General features: G+C 35.7%; 1 long non-coding RNA gene across 1 annotated transcript in view; it reads left to right on the top strand.

The window, feature by feature from the left end:
* Positions 1-2,350: 2,350 nt before the first annotated feature.
* The window catches only part of LOC121039967 (uncharacterized), an 18,678-nt gene continuing 13,279 nt past the window's right edge, over positions 2,351-7,749 (top strand). Inside the window, exons 1-2 of the long non-coding RNA XR_005795064.1 lie at positions 2,351-2,363; positions 3,941-3,942. This is a non-coding gene — a long non-coding RNA (uncharacterized LOC121039967). The remainder of the gene's footprint in view (positions 2,364-3,940; positions 3,943-7,749) is intronic.

Raw genomic sequence — 7,749 nt, 5'->3', positions numbered from 1 at the left:
CCAATATACCATGAAAAAAAATCCTTACTGAAGTATTTTTGCAAATATCGATTTAGTTCAGTAGGATTATTTACTGCTACTGCTTTTAGGGTCTTTAATATGCTCCTGCTTTGTGAATCTTTATGAAAATGAAATATGAGTAGCCTAACAAATGATTCACTATTTGTGAATAAGGATACCTAACTTTCCTTATTTATTGTTTTGATATATGATAAGAAAATCTGAGGCAGTTTCTAAATTATTTGTGCTTTATTTCGTTGCAATAATAGGAAGGATTTATTTCCTAGATTTCTGATATACTAAAAAAACTTGAAGAAATTTAGTGCCAACTACAAAGCTGCTGATATAAGAATAGTGTGAAATAACTAGAATGCCTGATTTCTAATTTCCCCTTAGGCCAGTCATTTTGTTAAGGAAATTATATTGCTCTCACATTTGTCAATTCTAATTATTCACTGGGTCTCTCACAGAGCCTAGCACAGTTTCTCATATGTAATTCGTACATAATAAATAAGAAATACATGATGCATTACTGTTGCCAGACATATAGCCAGGATCTAAAAATCACCAAGCCTGTTACTTAAACACTATTCCATTTTCATTTCTTTGCTTTTCACAGGTGTTTTTTTGTTTGTTTTTACATTATCCATATATGGTACTAGGCTGGCCGCTGTACGAATTCTCTGTGAAGTTTCCTATCAGAGTCCTAGCAGGAGAGACAGGGGTTATATAGGACATACGAATATTATATCAAATAAGCTATATTTTATTCCCTTATTTTTCCCTTCATTTTCTAGATTTAGATTTCAGGGATGAAGTCTGTTTACAGGAGGGAGAGACTGTGTTTACTTGGGGCACTCGGTGTAGACTTCTTAGAAGTGTTAGCATTTTGGCTGGCCTAGAAGTATGGCAAAGATAATTCAGAGAGAATAAATGCTTTCTAGGGCTGACTCAAATACCATAGTGTCTATATCAGAGATGAGAAAAAATGGCACATATATGGGAAAAACAAGTAGCACTATTTGCCTAAAAAACTGAGATATGTTAGAAATAATAATAGTAATTTGGGAAAGGTAAATAGTGACAATACAAAGGAGACTTAGTAAATGGGATTTAACTTTTCTCCAAATGAAATGTCTTTTCTTGTCAGTCTTTCTTGAAAATAGAGAAAGTTATTTCACTATATTACTTCTCTTTGCTATATTTTTAGGACACTCTTGATGAGAAAAATAGATAAACTCCATGTTTAGAGACTACTATTTACTAACTCTTGAAGACTTCCACATTGGGTCAAATCTTTGTAATAAATCTAAAATAAAGACACATACTTACACCTTGTATTACATTAAGAAGCAGTGCTAATAATTGAGAAGTGATCTTCCATGTTGGTTACTTATTCTCGTTTAAATGTTAAGTGCTTCTCACAGGGTGATTGTGAAAAATGAAGGTGACAGTACAAAATCACCTACTTACCATATGCTTTATAAAGAATAAGTCACCTGATCCTATCATCAACCATTCTTTTTTTTTTTTTTCCAGATAAGGAAACTGCGGAGCAAAATAGGTGATAGAATTTGCCCCAAGTTACCTCCTAGCCCACTAAGAAGCAGAAGATTGCATCCAGGAAATAAGATTTCAGTCTAATCCCTTCCTTAGGGCAATATTCTGCCTCTCAAGGAGTGCCTGAGCCCCTGATACATAAAAGAAACTCATTAAAGATTCACAATTCCCTTTTCTTTAATTTCTCTTTCTTCTGCTTTGCTTTCTTTTTTTTCTTGTGTTCTTTACGTATTTTGATGACATTTTGGCAGAGTGGTGAGGGGTGGGAAAAACGCTTTTAAAAAACCTATTTTCCATTCTTATTCTTTTTAATGAAAACCATTATTCTTTTTATATCACAAAGAATTTTAATGTAAAAGTACAGCCATCTATACCCAAAATTAACCAATATATGTATTTTGCAGAAAGAATCAATAGTCACAACCATTAGGTGTGAAAGTAAAGTTACCAATCAGCCCTTCTCTACACAGGTTTCCCTAGGGAACTAAGTACACAAGGTAACATAACAACACTTCTGGGGCAAAAAGCCTGAACTGTAGTATTACCCACAGTATTTCAGGCTGTAGTGACTCCACCATTAATAAATACGAGCCAATCAATGCCTTGGAATACGATCAAGGAATTGGAAAATGTGAAAGGAAGAAAGAACATAGAGCATCGCACCCCCCAAAAAAGCTCAACAGTTTAAGACAACTTAAAAAAAAATTAAGCTCAATTGTTAGGCAAGAAATATACTAGCACTGGGGCATCTGGGATGCTCAGTCAGATAAGCATCTGACTTCGGCTTAGGTCATGATCTCAGGGTTTGTGGGTTCAAGCCCTACATCAGGCTCTGTGCTGACAGTTTGGAGCCCAGACCCTGCTTCAGATTCTGTGTCTCCCTCTCTCTCTCTACCCCTCCCCCACTCATGCTCTGTCTCTCTCTCAAAATAAATAAATAAACATTGAAAAACACTTAAAAAAAAAGAAATATACTAGAACAGATGATGTCTAAACTCTATGAGAATAGTCTGAAAATAAATTACTCTTCAGATATCTGAAAGAAAAAATTTTAAATTATGAGATAATGTTCACTGAAATCATTACATAAACTGTCACAGCAGATGGAATTAATGGATAATAAGCTTATTTGGAATTGCTTAAAAATTAAACATAACATTGGGCTTTTGTAAAGACTTGAAAAGACTTTTTGCTTATATCCATTGATGTTACATCTTAATTTTTAAATTTTTTTTTTCAACGTTTATTTATTTTTGGGACAGAGAGAGACAGAGCATGAACGGGGGAGGGGCAGAGAGAGAGGGAGACACAGAATCGGAAACATCTTAATTTTTTACATGCAACATATTAAAGATGTAAGTAATCAGACACATATACAAAGTACTACGCATGTAATATGTTAAAGATATAACACACACGTGTGTGTACATGTGAGGTATTAACCCAGAAAGACTATAGGACAGAAAAAAAAATTGTTGCTCAAGAATAAATACTACTCTTAGCTCCAAGATAAATGTAACTATATGAATAAGTAATTAAACAGACTCAGCCTTCATTTATATGTTCACAGAAAACTTCTCCAGGACAATACAGTTCATGTGTCTTCAACCATATTCACATTTTTCATATCCCTAATGTATTCTGTAGTTCTCTGCATTGAGACTTAGAAATGAGTAAAGGATTTCAGTGGGCATTTCCCAAGAATCCCACCAGCGATGATCTCATTATATCTGAGGGTGCACATTTAATTGATTTTCTCTTTGTAGGCTATTTTATAATTTTGTGACTTAAAAATTAATTTTCACAGAACTATTGGTAATGTAAACAATATGTGTCCATAGTAATACACATGGATTTCATTCAGTAGAGATACAAGCAATCTCTGCCATGTAGAAAAGATAACCACAAAAATTTCAATTTGTTGCCCTAAGAGATGTGAACCTCTTTAGTATCATATCACCTATCTTTTACAGCACACACATATGAATGGATGTTCTCCAAATTCTCTTTGAACCAGTCTACATATTACTAGTTTGCTCCTTAATCCTCTAGTTGAATAACATTGCTGACGTGTGTTTATTTTGTATTTGCATGCGATTTTAACTTTTTGAAAATTATTAATGACTATACATACATATGTCAATAAATACTGGATCAAATGGATGCACTTTAATGATTAATGCTACTGGGAAGTGGTTCAGAGTGGTCATAATAGCTATTGAGCTGCTTTATGACCGCTGCAATGAGAACATTTTTCTCAACTATGCAAGAAAATGTGATAACTTTTTGCCAGATACATTAATATGTATGGCCACCTGTACAGCCACACAGGCTATGTAATACATAAATACATGGGTGCCATTTACATAGATGCTCCCAGGAGTTGTACAATATGGCAGGTCCGTTAAAGTGGAAAAAGAACAGTTATTGAATTCATTTTTTTTCAGTTAAAGATTTGATCTATTCGACTATGTGAAAACATTATAAATAGAAACTGCTTTAGTCTAGATGCTGCTTGTACTGTGCTGTGGACCACGTATATACTGCCATAATGGCTTCAGAAGACCTGTTAGAGGAGGGAGGAAGACATTTTTTAATATATATTTATTTTAGGGAGAGCAAGACAGGGGAGGGGTAGAGCGAGGGGACAGAGGATTCAAAGCACACTTTGCCCTGACAGGCTGACAGCAGCAAGCCCCGTGTGGGGCATGAACTCACAAGATCATGACCTGAGCTGAAGTTGGATGCTTAACTGACTGAGCCATCCAGGTGCCCCAGGAGGAAGACAGTTTAATGTTTCATCTGGATCTAGACGTGCATCACATTAGACGACAGCTCCAATCAACAAATGAGTGTTTTATGATGATATTTTAGAAGAAATGGTTTGTTATGGACAGTTGAGAAATGCATCTCCAAAGAGTGAATGGCTCTTTAAAAAGTTTCAGGTCACAACCTCTGCAAAAACCCTGACACCCAACACACTGATTTTTGGTCCAGGAAACTGTAACAGCCTTCCAGCCTTCTCGTGGCTGGGTTACATTTCCAATTATGTTTTTGTGCTGTAACTAAGAAGGTCCTTTGGACTGGATGGAGAGAAGGTAGGGGCTGTAACGATCAGTCACAGTACAAGGCAGTGAAAAGATGACCCAAATGACCATGAAAAGGGCAAAAGGGGTCATAAGCTCTTCTTTTGTGAGCTCCCATGTGCTGACATATTCTTTCTCATCTATCTGCAGGCACTATCTTAAATGCTCTATGTATATAAATTCATTTACTTTTTCAGTTTGATTTATAAGGAAGTGATAATAAAGGCAGCTCAGTAGTATGGGGGGAAAGTAGGCTGATATGAATTACATTATGAATCTAACAAGTGTAAGAAATCTGGGATGGGGGTGGTGGAAATGCTTTCTCAAGGCAAGCATTTGGACAAACAGAAGTATTTGCTCTTTCTAATTACTTAATAGTTCTTATCCATCATTCCAACTGGTTTTCTTTTTTGGTTTTCGATGTCTTTTTTCTTTTTTTCAAAGACCCTATGGTCAAGACTTAAAAAAAAAAGAATTACAAAACAATAAATATGAACTGTATCCAAAGTAGGAAGATTTGCTTCTTTAACACACACCTTTAAATTGATTAAAACTTCACAAGAACACTGAGGCAATCTAAAATAATTTTGACAGGTAACTGTACTATTCATGTCAACATTAATCCTTGTGAAATGAACATCAAAGTCAACTATCTAGAACATTTTACATTAATTTCAGCATTATTGAAACAATGATGAGATAGGCCTTTTTTGCACATACTACTATAAGATTTATGTTAAAGAACTATATTTAACAACCCTTGAAGGCTTTTGAAATAAAATTATTTGAACAGTGTTATTCAATAATAGAATTTCAAGATATGAAGGAACTTAAGGATCATCTTATAAATTTACCACTATCATATTTCAATATCAGGAAGTAGGTATTCTTCAAATCTGCCTGGATTCTGCTCAGACATATCCAATGCTAAAAACAACAACCCTCACTACTTACACAATGTAGGACAGCTTTAGAAATATCTAATTTTTAATCAACTCTTCCTTGAGTTGAGCAAAATCTGTCTCTGGATACCTCCCAACAATTGGAGAAACAGGTCTTACTGTAAGTCTAATATGAGTACCAGCAAGAGAGAAGTGGAAGAAAAAAATCTCCAGAGTCGGGAGGAATCACAAATGCCCAGACTGAGTAATGCCGGCATATCTCAGTACAAATATATCCAAATTATACCTAGGCACATTGTAGTCAAATTGCAGAACATCAAAAGACAACTATCTTAAAAATAACCAGAAGGAAACATGGACTTGAAAATAGAGAATTAGACTTAAATCTGCCCTCTTACTGCAAAATGAAAGCTAGAAAGCCATGCAATGATATTTACAAAGGACTGTGAAGTACTATCTGTCTATATGATATGGTCACACAGTGAATCTATTTAAAGCAGGAAGGTGAAACAAAGATGTTTACAGATGAAAAAACTCAGAAAGCTTTGTACTAATATTTACTATAGTGACTGAACTTTAAGTCAGAAAGGAAAAACAATCATCATGACCACACTATGTGTGGTGGCCATGAAAATGCAACCCCAATTTCTTGCTGCTGGGGTCATAATTGACTATTAACCCCACTGAGGCCCTCTGGGTGACACTGTGTTTGCCTTGAGCCTTTACCACACAGCTTGGTCCCAGCAAATGACCGAGCATGGTGGGAAAGATTGTACAGTCCAATCCTTAGATGAGCAGGAAGGAATCCAGAATCCATTGAGCAGGAAATTTTCTCATAGCTGTACCGCAGTGTGTGACTCATCCTATCCAATCTTCTTCTTCCCCCTTTTCGGCAATCCTTCCTATTGTATTCATGAATGTTGCTTTATTAGTATCTTTAGGAAAAACTTACAGTCTATACTTTCCTATAGAACTACTAATTGGTAATCTCCAAGAGGGTAGGTGGTCTACAGATTGAGCAAGGATCCTTGATGGGATTTCTTAAAGGATCAGTAACTTGGGATAGTCTTCTGTTTTGTCATATTTCTTAATGGATCCAGAAGAGAAATGGAGAGATGGATAGTATTAGTAGAACCAACTTGAATCTGTAAAATCTGTAAATGCACGATGCTGTGCATATTAGATAATCAAGGCTGAATGGATGTGTAAGTTCAAATCTGCCATTCCCACGATGGTTGATACCTGTATAAAACTCAATGAAGAATTTTACAGCTTCCAATACTAGAGATTTAATCTACATTGATAGGCGTTTATGTTTTTCAGGCAGAAGATTATTCCATTATTATTCTTTTCACCAATCATTCACAGGAAAGGAGAGGATTTTGCCACTTGCTTTTTTTTGAAATTCTCATTTAGCTAAGAACCTTGGGAAATGGCTACACTCATTTCCTGAAAGTACTTTGACTTTTACAGTAAAATAAAATCTGCAGTTAAACCTCTTTTCCTAATTAGGCAATATCTGCTGTAAAAAAAGGAAGCCATAAAAATGTAACATTGTGCACTCTGGAAGACCCTGTCACTGACAGGCCTTCTGCTGCAAGGCTGCTGGTCAGGGATACGAACCCTGAAACAGGCTTGTCAATGTTACCAACAATGCATAAAACCTTCCCTGTTTTCATTCCAGTCTGCACATTTTCTTCAGTCCTATTTCTTAATCCCCTTCTCACTAACATGGAAAGTGTTGTTAAAGCTTCCATGGAGTTCTTAATCTATATCCTGCTTTATAATACACAGCTTTCTTTGAGGGGCCCTGGCTTGAGCCCCTACACACAGCACCAGGTCAGCTTGGATCTTCATGCTGTTGACATCTGATTGAGCTTCTTTTTCTTTTCTGTATGCTCTTTACATTTCATTCCTGCTTCAAATCTTTGTTTTTCCCACTGAGGAGAGAAAGCCTGACTTTCAAGTGGAGCTTGAGTGTTTACTACTCAGGTTGATGACTCTCTCTTGCGAAAATGGATTTTGCTTTCCTTTCAGTTTTCTCCTGTTTTCAGTTCAAGACAATCCTGTGTTGACAGCCAATAAAATTAGCCTGTCATCAAAACCCAGGGCACAATAGTTAAGGCCATGGAGTCTTTCAAGGAACTAACATGATCTTGTAATGGCATTTTCTTTCTTTTTTTTCTTTTCTTTTTCTTTTT

Source organism: Herpailurus yagouaroundi, unplaced genomic scaffold (genome assembly GCF_014898765.1).
Source record: "Herpailurus yagouaroundi ecotype Mexico unplaced genomic scaffold, PumYag 181, whole genome shotgun sequence".
Classification (NCBI taxonomy): domain Eukaryota; kingdom Metazoa; phylum Chordata; class Mammalia; order Carnivora; family Felidae; genus Herpailurus; species Herpailurus yagouaroundi.
Note: the sequence above shows the minus strand (reverse complement) of the source record. Positions and strands in the feature narration are given on the sequence as shown.